This window comes from Balaenoptera borealis (genome assembly GCF_965194805.1).
Source record: "Balaenoptera borealis genome assembly, chromosome: 20".
NCBI lineage: Eukaryota > Metazoa > Chordata > Mammalia > Artiodactyla > Balaenopteridae > Balaenoptera > Balaenoptera borealis.
In genome coordinates, this window is record NC_138879.1 from 8326991 (window position 1) to 8340945 (window position 13955).

General features: G+C 41.6%; 1 protein-coding gene across 32 annotated transcripts in view; it reads left to right on the forward strand.

Annotated features, from left to right (window-relative positions):
• The window catches only part of METTL23 (methyltransferase 23, arginine), a 143845-nt gene that overhangs the window by 22120 nt on the left and 107770 nt on the right, over nt 1-13955 (forward strand). The window lies entirely within an intron of this gene.

Sequence of the window (13955 nt, forward strand, 5' to 3'; positions counted from 1 at the left end):
TCAATCGCACTGCGTTCCTGTTACAAACCGAGGCCAACCTGGAGATCTCAGCAGTCCAGAGACACCTGAAGGGTGTAGCAGGGGATCCGGTGTCAGCAGGAAGGAAAGGCTGGGGAAGCTCGGGCACTCATGCTCTGGAAGCAGAGCCCTTCCAGGGAGTGAACAGTAGGTGACATAGTGTATTCTCCAGTGGGCCACGTCCTGGCCTCAGAAACCTGTGAAATACCCCAGACGCCCCCCCGCCCCCCGCCGCAACTCTCAGAACCTGCAATGACAGGGACCTTGTCCCTTTCCACTGGCTTTCTGCTCTCCCCTGTTCTTCACGTATGGGAGCAGGTCTGGGTGCAGCAACAGGTATCTGTCCAATTGCAGAGCTTCCCGGAAAGCTTCCTGGAACCTCTGCTCGTGGGCAGGAATGGGTCCTTCAGGCTCAGTTCTCACAATTCAAAAAAATGCTGCACCTTGCCACCCTGCTGATGGACACTACTTAGAATTGATGGTTTCAAGTCTTTTCCTTTAATCTTTATGGTTTTCAATCGCCAAAATCCCTGTGCATGTTACTTATCCCTTGATCAGCACCTTCTTCCATTTCTTCAGTGGTTGATAAAACATCAGACATCTCTCTAAGTCCCCCAATTGCAAACCTATCCCTCTCTCTCGTGACAGCCTCACCTCCTTCATGAAGAAGGGGAATCACTATTGCATACATACGAACGAGTCACCTACATACAAACAAGTTCTGTTCGGAGAGTGTGTTCTAAGTCCAGTTTGTTTTGTAAGTCTAACAAAGTTAGCCTAGGTACCCAACTAACACAATCGGCTATATAGTACTGTACTGTAATAGGTTTATAATACTTTTCACACAAATACATAAAAAACAAACACAAAAAATAAAACATTTTTAATCTTACAGTACAGTACCTTGTAAAGTACAGTAGTACCAGCTACATCACCGCTGCTTTTACACTTGCTTCTGGACATCCTGGGTTTGAAATAAAGATACTGTACTACTGTACTCTATACAGCACTGTACAGTAAAGTACACAAAAGCACAACCACTTGTAGAGGATGCACGCACGTGACAATGTACGCCAGACACATAAACTAACTTACGTGATTGGACATGCAAACGCATGTTCGCATCTTTGAAAGTTTGCAACTTGACGGTTTGTATGTAATGTCTTCAACTTTCCATCTTCAAACCTACAAACTTGGCCCCCACCACAGTCCAGCTTCCACCTGCCTGGACTCCAGCCTCAAGTTGGCGAGGGCTCTCCTCCCGTGTGGTGTTGACCCTCCAACCATCTGTGTTAAGGATTTGGATCCACCTCCAGTGCCTAAAAAGCAATACCCCGCTCAGACCAGAGTCTCCTATCCACCATGTGGGGTTCTCCTTCCTGTCTGCAGCTTGCAGTCTCTCCACCCCTCCTCTGTCTCCCAACAGATCAGCCCTCTCCCTGAAGCTTTCTTTCCTATCCAGCCGGGACCCGGGGAGTCATAACCTAAAAGCTACTCTCTCATCGTAACCCAGATTCTCTTGTCTTCCTGGCTTTCCGCCCAGCAGAACTCCAACCTGGATTCACACTCTGATCTGCCTGTGCAGTGTCCCCTCCCCCATGCTGCCCACTCCCCGGCCTGGCTGAGAGCTGCTAGCCAGTGTCTTATTCCAGAGTAGAATGGTACACATTGTGCGTCAGCGGGGCTCCCCACACCAGCCATTTCCTTGTCCTTGTCCAACTTCCATCCTGCTCAGCGGTGATTCCAGAGCGTCACCTCTTTCCTCAAGCCTCCTCTTCTCCCTGCCGTACCTCTGAGAGGGGAGCTTCAACTTCCCATGCCCTCAACTACAAAGTCACCTCTGGCCAGAACTGTGAAGGGTCTGAGGTTTACCCTATGTTCAGGCTAACAGGTCAGCCTGCTACAGTTTTATGGATGCTGGCAGAAGACACGAGACTCCAGGGTCAGAGACAAAGGACATGATTACTCGTGACACAGCAAGGAACATAGACTTCATGAGAAGTTTTGCCCCTCAGACCCCACAAGGGTGAGGCCGAGGGACCTAGGAGGGGCCACGCAACAGGTTTGCTGCACACTCAGTGGGTTTGCAGCACAGCTGAGGAACCCTGAATGAGGAAAACCAGAATCTTCTACAGTGGGCTGCAAGCAAACCTGCCCTTGCCCTAGAGGGAGGCATTACAAATTATGCTGGAAGTAAGAAAATCTGCCCTCTACTCCAGGTGGGGGCATTATCTTTATCTTCCAAGACCGTTTGCTATATACCAACATTCTTGGAAAGATAGTCTGGGACAATAGGCAGTTAGTGCCTCTGCTATCATGTGCAGAATATGCCCCACCCATTGAGGCCTCCCAACCAACATATTCATACCCATGCATGTGCACCTGCATCCCTGCAGGCTCTCCTCCAGGGAAAGCCGGCCTCCCTGCTGTGTGCTCCCACCTCTTCTGGTCTTGCTTTTGCAGCCATCTCCTCCCTATCTACAGGGTCCTTATCCTGGCCTTTGAACATGCCCCCAAATATCTCATCCTGAAAAGCAAAGCAAAGCAAAACAAAGTCAAGCAAAACCTCTGTTGAGCTGACACTCTTCCTAGCTACCCTTTCCTTTTCATCCTTGTTCTTGGTGGGAAGTCCATGTTGTCACCATTTCTTTCTGAATCTGGTTTCTTTACCTACTTCACCACTGAAACTGTCCCCAGTGAGGCTACCAGGGCCTTCATCATTCCCAGTGGGACAATGGAGCAGACATTTTCCAGTTCTAGTCTTGCTGTGTCTACCTCTGACTCTGAATTTGAAAAAAAAAAAAAAAAAAGTGTCCGCCTCAGGGCTACTTTTAGGTCTTTGTTAAATCCAACATCCGACCACTCCCACGAGGTGGTTCCTGCTGCCTGCCTTTTTCCAATGTGAGTTATGCTTTCTTGTGTGGACCTGAAACAAGCAGACGGACAGATATTACTCCAGCAAAAATGGTTTTATTTGACCTACTGTATAGCGCAGGGAACTATACTCAATATCTTGCAGTAACCAATAATGGAAAAGAATCTGAAAAAGAATGTATATATAGATATCAATATATACAATATATAACTGAATCACTTTGCTGTACACCTGAACCTACCACAACATTGTAAATCAACTACACTTAAATTAAAAAAAAAAAAATTGGAATCAGCAGAGAATTGGAATTCAGGGTCTGCAACTATGGACCATGTGCAAGTCCCCCAGGGCAAGGGAAGGAGATGGCTTTTATAGAGGGGAAAAGGGAGTTGGGAGGGCTACTCCATGGCTTTTCATTGGCTGAGTCCTTGCCAGGAAGGAAGAGGAGTCTTTCTTCTTCCTGTTGGGTTCTGCAGCCCTCGCAGGGCATGAGAGCTACCCTCTTCCGTCTCCCGGCTCTATTTAATTGAAGTTTCTGTTTATTAATTTTTTACGCCTGCTTCTTTGCTTGTCTCGTATATTTTTGTTGGAAACTGGACATTTTAGATAATACATTGTAGCAACTCTGGGTACTAGTCCCCACCCCCACCTCCTGGCCCCAGGCTTATTGTTACTTGCTTGTTTGTTCAGTGACTGGCTGGCTTATTTTAGTGACGCCTCCCTCCTCACTCCCCTGAAGTGTTAAAGCTCTGTTGTTGCTCCACAGGCGTGTGCAGTTCAGGGTCTGTCCACAGTCACCCTGGGACTGCACTGAGGGGCTAGACTCTCTTCCCCTCTTTCCCTGACCACACCCAGCTGTCAAGATCCATTAATTGACAGCTATTGATCTATCGCTTACAAAAATGCCCTGGGACATAAATTGGTCTACAGGCTCAGGCTCCTTTGAAGGAGTAGCTCCTGAGGTTAGTGTCTGCTGTTTCCCTCCCTGGTTCTCTCCTGCAAGCTAGCTGGCTTACACTTTAGCTTGTGTCTTCATGGAATCTACCAGTCTCCTCCCAGCTGCCTTTCACCGCAACCTCCTTTTCTGAGAGCATCCTTAGGCTTGAACTTCTTCACTCTCTGTTGCAGATGAAGTCAGTTCCTTTGGGAAGAGATTAGACCTGTCTCTTTTATAGCCTGCTTCTATCCCTAGGCAAAATCTCTGAGCCTGGACTCCAGCTGGGGGTGGGGACAGTGATTGATGTGCTTCTCTCTGCGTGATACCCCTGTTTAGGAGTTGACCATGTGGCAGAAGAGAGGCGGTAGCCTCAAGTCTTCTCTGCTTGCCTCTCCTGGTATAGAACCACCACTTTATAGCCAGGGCAAGGATGACCAAGGTCCCAGTATCCTCAGTGACACAACGCCCGAGGTGGAGCCCCCGTGCCATGACTGGGGGCTGAGCAGAAGGGAGTCCCACCTCTGGGTCACACTTGCCCAGAACTTAGCCTCAGCAACAGGTAGCTGGGGCAGGATGAGAAATGCTGATGTATTGCTCCTCCCAGAAAGCAAGCCCTCTGACCAGGAACTGATGGGAGAGGGAGCCCTGTGCGCTTGGCTGTACCAATCTGGAGTGGAGTTTTTGTCTCCACTGGGCTGGGAGTAGGGAGAGTGGGCGCAATTTTGGCTCAAAGACTCTTATCAGCTTTTAGTAGATTTCCTTCAATAGATGTTTCTTCATTTGCTGTATATCCTTAAGACCGTTTCCAGATACTTCAAATGATTATATTTTTATACTTTTCACCAGTTTCACTGCATAGTGGGTCTATGGAGTTCCTTCGGCTGTCATGCTGGAAGTTTATCCCCTGCAATGGTTTTTAACTTAATGTTGGCTTTTCTGTTGATATGTTATCTTACAGTTCTATTGTTTGAGTCAGGGAAATTTGAATACAAACTGGATATCTGGTGAATCTAAGGAACTGTTAAATTTTTTAGGTGTGATAACATTATCTTAAAGAGTTCTTACCTCTTAGTAATACATACTGAAATATCTACAGATGAAACAATATGATGCATGGGATTTGCTTAAAATAATCAAGTGTGGGCTATAAGTGGGGAGGGGATGGGGACTACAGATGAAACAAGATTGGCTATGAGTTTATATTATGTTATGTTGTATTAGTACTTATAGTAATTATTATTTATATGAGCTGCCTGGTCGGAGTTCATAACACTATTCTTTCTACTCTTGTATATGTTTGAAATTTTCCATAATAAAAAGTTAATTTTTTTCTTTTGTCTACATGTGAAATATACTTCGTTAGATATCTTAGAAATATGTCATCAAGTTGAATTAAAATCTTGAGCGTATATACATACGTTTCACCTAAGATTAAGTTTTACAGAACCGAGAGATCAAACTTCAAGTACTCTAAGTTCTGAAAGAATTTTTATAAGCATATTTGTAAAAAAAATTTTTTTTTACTAAAATCAATTTATTTTGCAGTATCTGAAATGGCATGAATTTCAAGCAAGTTCCTAATCAAAATTTATCAGATGTTCTAATTATGCATCAGAAGCTAGTTTTGTCATTTCAATCAAAACCATTTTTAGATGATTAATTATTTTATGAAAAAAAGCCATGATGAAAATTGTTCCAGTTGTATTTCAAGAATTTATAAGAAGACAGATTTATGCACTGAATTGAAGCTGAGTAGAAACTGAGCTTACAAAAAGAAAATACAGCTGATGACAAAATTTTGAATATCAGCTGGGATGTTCTGGATCAGTCAGAATATGGATTAGCATTTGTGATTCAAACAATTAGTGCCTAATGCTTTTCAAGATGTAAAACGTTTCTTTTTTTTACATTCTTCTCTATAGACCTCTTAATGGGAAGTTTTTTTTTTTTCAACCCCTTGAAAATGTCTTCTTGAAAAAATAAATGTTATTTTGTCAGAAATGAGAAACTCGTTTTGACAATAGATAATTTGCCTATTTGTATGACAGTGCAGTTGATAAGATTTTGCACAATTATAATTGGTCTCGGTAACAATAGGAAGCAAAAATGTTAAAATTATGAAACTTAAAGTGATTTCATCATTAATCTCAATTGTGCTTCCATAATATTGTATTTATTATAATGAATTAACTATTCCCGAAATAAATCACAGTGATTTATTATTTTTCTGTCTATGATGCTTAACACTGTTCACCGTGATTTTTTTTTTATTAGTTTGGAATCCAAATTGAATCCATATGGTATCTTTTTTTAAATATATTTATTTATTTTTGGCTGCATTGGGTCTTCGTTGCTGCACGCGGGCTTTCTTTAGTTATGGCGAGCGAGGGCTACTCTTCGTTGCGGTGCGCGGGCTTCTCATTGAGGTGGCTTCTCTTTGTTGGGGAGCACGGGCTCTAGGTGTGCGGGCTTCAGTAGTTGTGGCACACGGGCTCAGTAGTGGCTTGCGGGCTCTAGAGTGCAAGCTCAGTAGTTGTGGCACACGGGCTTAGTTGCTCCCTGGCATGTGGGATCTTCCCGGACCAGGGCTCGAACCTGTGTCCCCTGCATTGGCAGGAGGATTCTTAACCAATGTGCCACCAGGGAAGTCCCCATTTGCTGTCTTGATCCTAAATATTTTACAAATCTGTGCTCATCTCTCCACATGGTCCATATCCACTTGGGTTACAATTATTTTCTAATTCACCAGCCTGCTTTCCATCTTGTTCTCCCAAATTTACCTTTCGCGCAGCTAGCTGCCAATGTGACTTATATAAGATGGAGATCTGACCATATCTCTCTTATGCTTAAAAATTTTCAGGGGGTCTGTATCACTGATAGCAATTTTTCAAGTGTGAGAATACTTTTCTATATATAGGAAAGCCCTGCCCTCTAGTTTGAGAAACACTATGGTAGAAGTTAGTTAAAGTATGACATTTTAGGAAATTGGTAAGTAATCATCAGTACAAATGTGGACACTGAAACCATATGGCAATACTTGACTATAAGAGTCCACACGACCAGGAAGTCTTCTATTAAACTCTTAAAAGAGCATCATTAAAATAAAAACACTAAACATTCCTTATAGGATTCTGAATAAAGATGACAGACTGAACACATGCATTTATTTATATTCCCTCCTAAAACCCCACTAAGATGATAATAAAGGGATTTTTTAAAAGCGTAAACCCACAAGGTTGAGGAAGAGAGGATTAGAGACAACAGCAGCACAGTTCTGCAAATTGAAAGCAGAAGGATAAGGGGTAACTGATTTAGCAACTCCAGATAGCTGCATAACTGAACTTTTAGTGAGGAGCCAGGAACCAAACTATACTGTACTATAGAAACTTCAAAGGGGTTAGGAATTTTTGGCATTTTGTACCTCTGGAAATAGGATAAGGGGGTGAACTATAATAAGGATAGATAGAAATCTGTTTAAGACAATTCCCTTCCACACACTCTTCACGTGACTTCCCCTCAACCTTGGCAAAAGAACAGAGGCTTGTTTTCCTCTAAAGAGTTAAATAGAGTCTTGGTCTGTAGGATACCAGGCACAGTTGAAGACGTGGTACATTAATGAAGCCAGGCATATTAAGGGAATGTATGAATACTTAATGCTTCCAGAGAGGAGGGCAAATAAGATAACTGGATGAAAAATAGGAGAAAAAAAAATAAGAAAAATTACAGGGTAAATGTAGGAGGCCCGATGCCCAAATAATAGAAGTTCTGGAAAGAGAGAGGAAAAGAGAAGGGTACAAATCATTGATTAAAATAATTCCATAAAATTTCTCAGTGTTGAAGGACATGAGTTTCCAGAATGAAAGGGCCCGCAATGCCCAGAGAAGATTCTACATAATTCCACAGAGAGAAAAAAACAGGTCATATTAAAAAAGACCAAGAATGGCTTTAGGTTCCTCAAAGGTAAAAGTAGAGGCAAGGGGGTTTCCCTGGTGGCTCAGTGGTTAAGAATCCGCCTGCCAATGCAGGGGACCCAGGTTTGAGCCCTGGTCCGAGAAGATCCCACATGCCGCGGAGCAACTAAACCCATGCGCCACAACTACTGAGCCTGTGCTCTAGAGCCCGCGAGCCGCAACTACTGAGCCCGAGTGCCACAACTACTGAAGCCCGAATGCCTAGAGCCCATGCTCCGCAACAAGAGAAGCCGCTGCAATGAGAAGCCCGCGCACCGCAACGAAGAGTAGCCCCCGCTCGCCACAGCTAGAGAAAGCCTGCGCACAGCAACGAAGACCCAACGCAGCCAAAAATAAATAAATAAAATAAAATAAATAAATTTATATATATAAAAAAAGTAGAGGCAAGGAAGCAATGGAGTAATGTCTTGAAAACTATGAAGGAAAAGTATTTCCAATCTGGAATTCTATACCTAGCCAAACTATTGATGCAAGGGAGGAATAGACTTTTCAGAGTTAATGTCTTCAAAACTCCCTCTTACTCCTTTTCAAAAGGAAGGTACCAGAGGACTTGCTCCACCAAAATGAGAGTGTAAACTAGGAAGAAGACATGGGGTAAGGAAAGGAGATTCAACTCAGAAAAGAGTTGCCAGGATGACAGTGAAAACATGGGCCAGGTGAGGAGGACAACCAGGACAGATTACAGGAGATCAGAAATTCAGGGAAAGATTTCTTCCCCAATAATGAAACAGATAGACTCCTTGACATAAATAATCAGCTTGAGTGGGTAGTTAGGCAACTGGCAGAAAATTTGAGCTAGAATTACTGACAGCTATGTAGAAAACAGAGCTAACCACAAAATATAACAAATATCAATGCCAGGGCAGGGTTGGGAAAGTTGTGCAAGAAAGGAAAAGTAATTATAGTTTACTACATGGCCCCACTGTGGATAGCATTTATTTAACCTTAATAACGTGAACACTGGATTCTGAACTAACTAAAATTATGATAGGGACTTCCCTGGTGGCACAGTGGATAAGACTCCGTGTTCCCAGTGCAGGGGGCCTGGGTTCGATCCCTGGTCAGGGAACTAGATCCCACATGCTGCAACTAAGAGTTCACATGCCACAACTAAGGAGCCCACGTGCCACAACTAAGGAGCCCACCTGCTGCAACTAAGACCTGGTGCAACCAAATAAATAAATATTTTTAAAAATTATTATATAATCAAGTTGCATGTGTGTGGTAGGGTAGAGTAGGGTAGGCAGCCAAATCCTCATTTTCCCTGTGAGACAACAGTAGGTAATGCCTAAAATCAAAAACATAAGAAGTATCAATGCAAGCATGTAATTTAGAAGTATGGGGGTTGGGACTTCCCTGGCGGTCCAGTGGTTAAGACTCTGTGCTTCCACTGCTGGTGCACAGGTTTGATCCTTGGTTGGGGAACTAAGATCCCGCATGCCGCGCAGAACGGCAAAAAAAAAAGAAAGGAGGTAAATGCCAGAACTCAGCTGGAAGATTTGAAAGTGGTTGACGACTCTGGGCAAGAAAATAGTGGGAAAAGAGTAGCTGGGGACTACTGATTTTGAAAACCAAAATTCTAATGGGGCTATTTCATCAAAAAAAAAAAGAAAGAAAGAAAGAAAAAAAGAAAATAATTCTCATAGGGAATGTACAGATTGGATTTTGTCCTCAGGCCCAGTGCCTCAGAACAAAGCCAAGCTCTGATGCTTCTCATTAAAGACTGTCAATGGTCTGGACCTTGCCTACTACTCTAGTAATATTCCTGCCTTATATTTTCTACAATAGCAACACCTACTTTCTTGTAGGTCTCCTGTATGCATGCCATTCTCACACCGGTGGCCTTGCTTTTTCACTCCTCTTTGCCTGGCTTGTTATTTCTTCCCCACTGCCCCCAATCCCCACCTCTCCCACCTTTTTCTGCCTTTCTGTGGGTTATTTTTAGCATTCTATTTTGATTTATCTATAGTGGTTGTGGGTTTTTTGTTTTTTGTGTTTTTTTGCCATGCTTCATGGCACGTGGGATCTAAGTTCGCTGACCAGGGCTGGAACCTGCGCCCGCTGCATTGGAAACACGGAGTCTTAACCCCTGGACCACCAGGGAAGTCCCAATTTATCTATAGCGTTTTTGAGTGTATCTCTTTGTATAGGTCTTATAAATTTATTTACTTATTTTTGGCTGCATTGGATCTTTATTGCTGCGCATGAGCTTTCTCTAGTTGCAGAGAGTGGGGGCTGCTCTTCGTTGCAGTGCGCGGGCTTCTCATTGCTGTGGCTTCTCTTGTTGCAGAGCACGGGCTCTAGGGTGCATGGCCTTCAGTAGTTGTGGCACACAGCCGCAGTAGTTGTGGCACATGGGCTTAGTTGCTCCGCTGCATGTGGGATCTTCCTGGACCAGGGATCAAACCCGTGTCCCCTGCATTGGCAGGTGGATTCTTGACCACTGCACCACCAGGGAAGTCCCTGTATAGGTTTTAAAGTGCTTGCTCTAGACATTATATGAGGCACATGTAACTCATCACAGTCTATTGCTTTCCTCATTTTACCAGTTTGAGTGAAGTGTGCAAACCTTACCTCTATTTAGACCCCTTTGTCCTCCCGCACTTATCTTAAATGTTTAAATTTAAGATATCCCACACTGTCTTAAATATTTCCTCTACATACATTTAGAACCACATCAATGTTATAATTTTTGCTTTAACCATTGACATAATTAAAAACTCCAGAGGAGAAGGAGAGTCTATTATGTTTACTCGTATTTTGACTCTTTCCATTGTTCTTTCTTCACTCCTGATATTCCATGTTTCCTTCTTTCGTCATTTCTTTTCTGTTTGAAGAACTTCCTTTGGCCATTCTTTCAGGGTAGTTCTGTTGGCAACAAATTCTTAGTTTTTTTCATCTTGTCTGGACTCTACTCTGTTATTATGGTTAGTCTTCTTGTGCCAATAGCTATGTTGCCTTAATTACTGTAGCTACATATACATCTGGGTAGCTGGTAGTGAAAGGCCTCCAGCTTTGTGATGTTTCTTCGGTATTGACTTGGCTATTCTTGGCCTTTTGCATTTCCACATGCATTTTAGAATCAGTTCTTGGTTTCTACAAAAACCTGTTGGGATTCGATTGGGATCACATAATCTATAGGCTAATTTGGATAGATATGATATCTTAATAATAATGAATCTTCCAATCTGCTAACATTGTGTATAGTTCCATTTATTTGAGTTCTTTAATTTCTCAGTAATGTTTCATAATTTTCAGTATAGAGATGTGCACATTTTCCCTTAGACATATTCCTAGGAGTTTGGTGCTTTGGGATGTTATTGTAAATAATGCTGTGGGTTTTTTTTAAAAATTTTTTTAATTAAAAAAAATTTTTTTAATATAATGCTGCTTTTAAATTTTCATTTCTTATTTGTTTGTTGCAGACATATAGAAACACAATGGTCTGTTGAAGGGACTTTGTATCTAGAGATCTTGCTAAATTCACTAATTATAATAGTTTCTAGATTATTTTGGATTTTTTATGTGTACAATCATGTTGCTAGACAATAATGACTTTTTAATCTTTATGCATTTTATGTCTTTTTCTTGCCTATTGACATGGCTAGGATATCCAGTTTAATGTTTAATAGTAGTAATGATAGCTGGCATCTTTATCTTTTTCTCAGTCTCAGGGAGAGTTTTCAATATTTTGCCATTCATAAAGATATTTGTTGCTGACTTTATTTATTTATTTATTTATTTATTTTGGTAGCTGTTCTTTGTCAGACTAAGGAAGCTCCCCTCCATTCCCAGTTTTCTAAAAATTTTAAAAATCATAAATGGGTGTTGAATTTTGAATTTTTTCAAATGCATTTCCTGAATCAATTGAGATAATCCTATTAGGTTTTTCTTTTACCTCTGTTAACGTAAATTATATTGATTGCTGTTGCCATCCCGTATTTTAAATTGAGGAATAATTGATATACACTGAAATACATATATTTTATTGTATTTATTTATTTTTTTAATTTTTAAAATTATTTATTTATTTATTATTTATTTTTGGTTGCATTGGGTCTTTGTTGCTGTGCGCAGGCTTTCTCTAGTTTCAGTGAGCGGGGGCTACTCTTCATTGCGGTGCGCGGGCTTCTCATTGCAGTGGCTTCTCTCGTTGTGGAGCCTGGGCTCTAGGCACACGGGCTTCAGTAGTTGTGTCTTGCAGGCTCAGTAGTTGCAGTGCACGGGCTTAGTTGCTCTGCAGCATGTGGGATCTTCCCGGCCCAGGGATCAAACTTGTGTCCCCTGCATTTGCAAGCGGGTTCTTAACCACTGTGCCACCAGGGAAGCCCTGAAATACATATATTTTAGTATACAGTTCAATGGATTCTGAAATTGCATACACTCATGTAACCCACACCCAATCAAAATGTAGACATTTCCATTATCCATCAAATCAACCTGCCGTTGCCTCTAGACACAACCACTGTGCTGCTTTCGTTCAGTATAAATTAGTTTAGATTGTTCTCAAACTTCATAAAAATGTAATCACACGGTCTGTATTCTTTGCAATTATGTGCATTAGCGGTTTGTTCCCTTATCTTGTAAGTATTTATAATTCCATTGTATGAATATACCACACATTGTTTATCCATTCTCTTACTGATGGGCATTGAGGTTGTTTCCAGTTTCTGGCTAATATGTACTATGAGTACATCCGCTATGAACATTGTTGTACCAACCTTTTTGTGTGCATATTTTTATTTCTCTTGGGTCAATATCTAGAGGTGGAATTGCTGTGTCATAAGGAAGGTATATGTCTAGCCTTAGAAGAAAGGGCCTGACTTATTTCCAAAACAGGTTTGAATTTGTCTATTTCTCTTTTTAGTTTTGTCAGGTCTTTTTTTTTTTTTCAATATTTATTTATTTATTTGGTTGTGCTGGGTCTTAGGTGTGGCGGGCGGGCTCCTTAGTTGTGGCATGTGAACTCTTAGTTGTGGCATGCATGTGGGATCTAATTCCCTGACCAGGAATTGAACCCAGGCACCCTGCATTGGGAGTGCAGAGTCTTATCCACTGCACCACCAGGGAAGTCCCCAGTTTTGTCAGTTCTTGTTTCATGTAGTTTGAAACTCTGTTATTTGATGCATTTAGGAGTGTCATATTTATTGATATATTGACCATCTTATCATTATAAATTGTTCCTGTCTGTTTCTGATTATATTCTTTGTCCTGAGGTCTATTTTGTTTGGTATTAATATAGCCACTCCAGCTTTTTTTTTTTTTTTTTTTCATGGTTCTTATTTATTTATTTTTTTTGGCTGTGTTGGGTCTTTGTTTCTGTGCGAGGGCTTTCTCTCATTGCGGCAAGCGGGGGCCACTCTTCATCGCGGTGCGCGGGCCTTTCACTATCGCAGCCTCTCTTATTGCGGGGCACAGGCTCCAGACGCGCAGGCTCAGTAGTTGTGGCTCACGGGCCTGGTTGCTCCGCGGCATGTGGGATCCTCCCAGACCAGGGCGCGAACCCGTGTCCCCTGCATTGGCAGGCAGATTCTCACCCACTGTGCCACCAGGGAAGCCCCAGCTTTTTTATTATTAGTGTTTGCATGGTTAACTTTTTTCATTCTTTTAATATATCTTTGTTTTTATATTTAATGTGCATCTCTTATAAACACAAGACCACATATATGGTTGGTCTTGCTTTTTTGTCCAGCCTGTCAATCTCTGTCTTTTAGAGTATTTAGTACATTTACCTGTAATATAATTATTGATATGATTGTGTTTATGCCCACTGTATCACTGTATGTTTTCTATTAGTTTCATGTATTCTTCATTCTTTTTTTTCTTTCCTATTCTATTTTATCTCCTCTATTGCCTTATTGGCTGTATTTCTTTGGGTTATTTTGAAAATGGTTGTTCTAAGGTTTACAATATTCATCTTTAGTTTATCATAGTCTACTTTTAAATGACAGCATGCCATTTCACATATAATGTAAAAACTGTATACTTCCATTTCCCCTTCCCATCCTTTGCACCAATATTATTGTACATTTTACTTCTACATGTGTTAAACACCCTATAGTTCATCACTGTTGTCTTTGCTTTAAATAATCAATCATCTTTCAAAAACATTGAGCAATGAAATATTTACCCATGTGTTTATCATTTCCAGAAT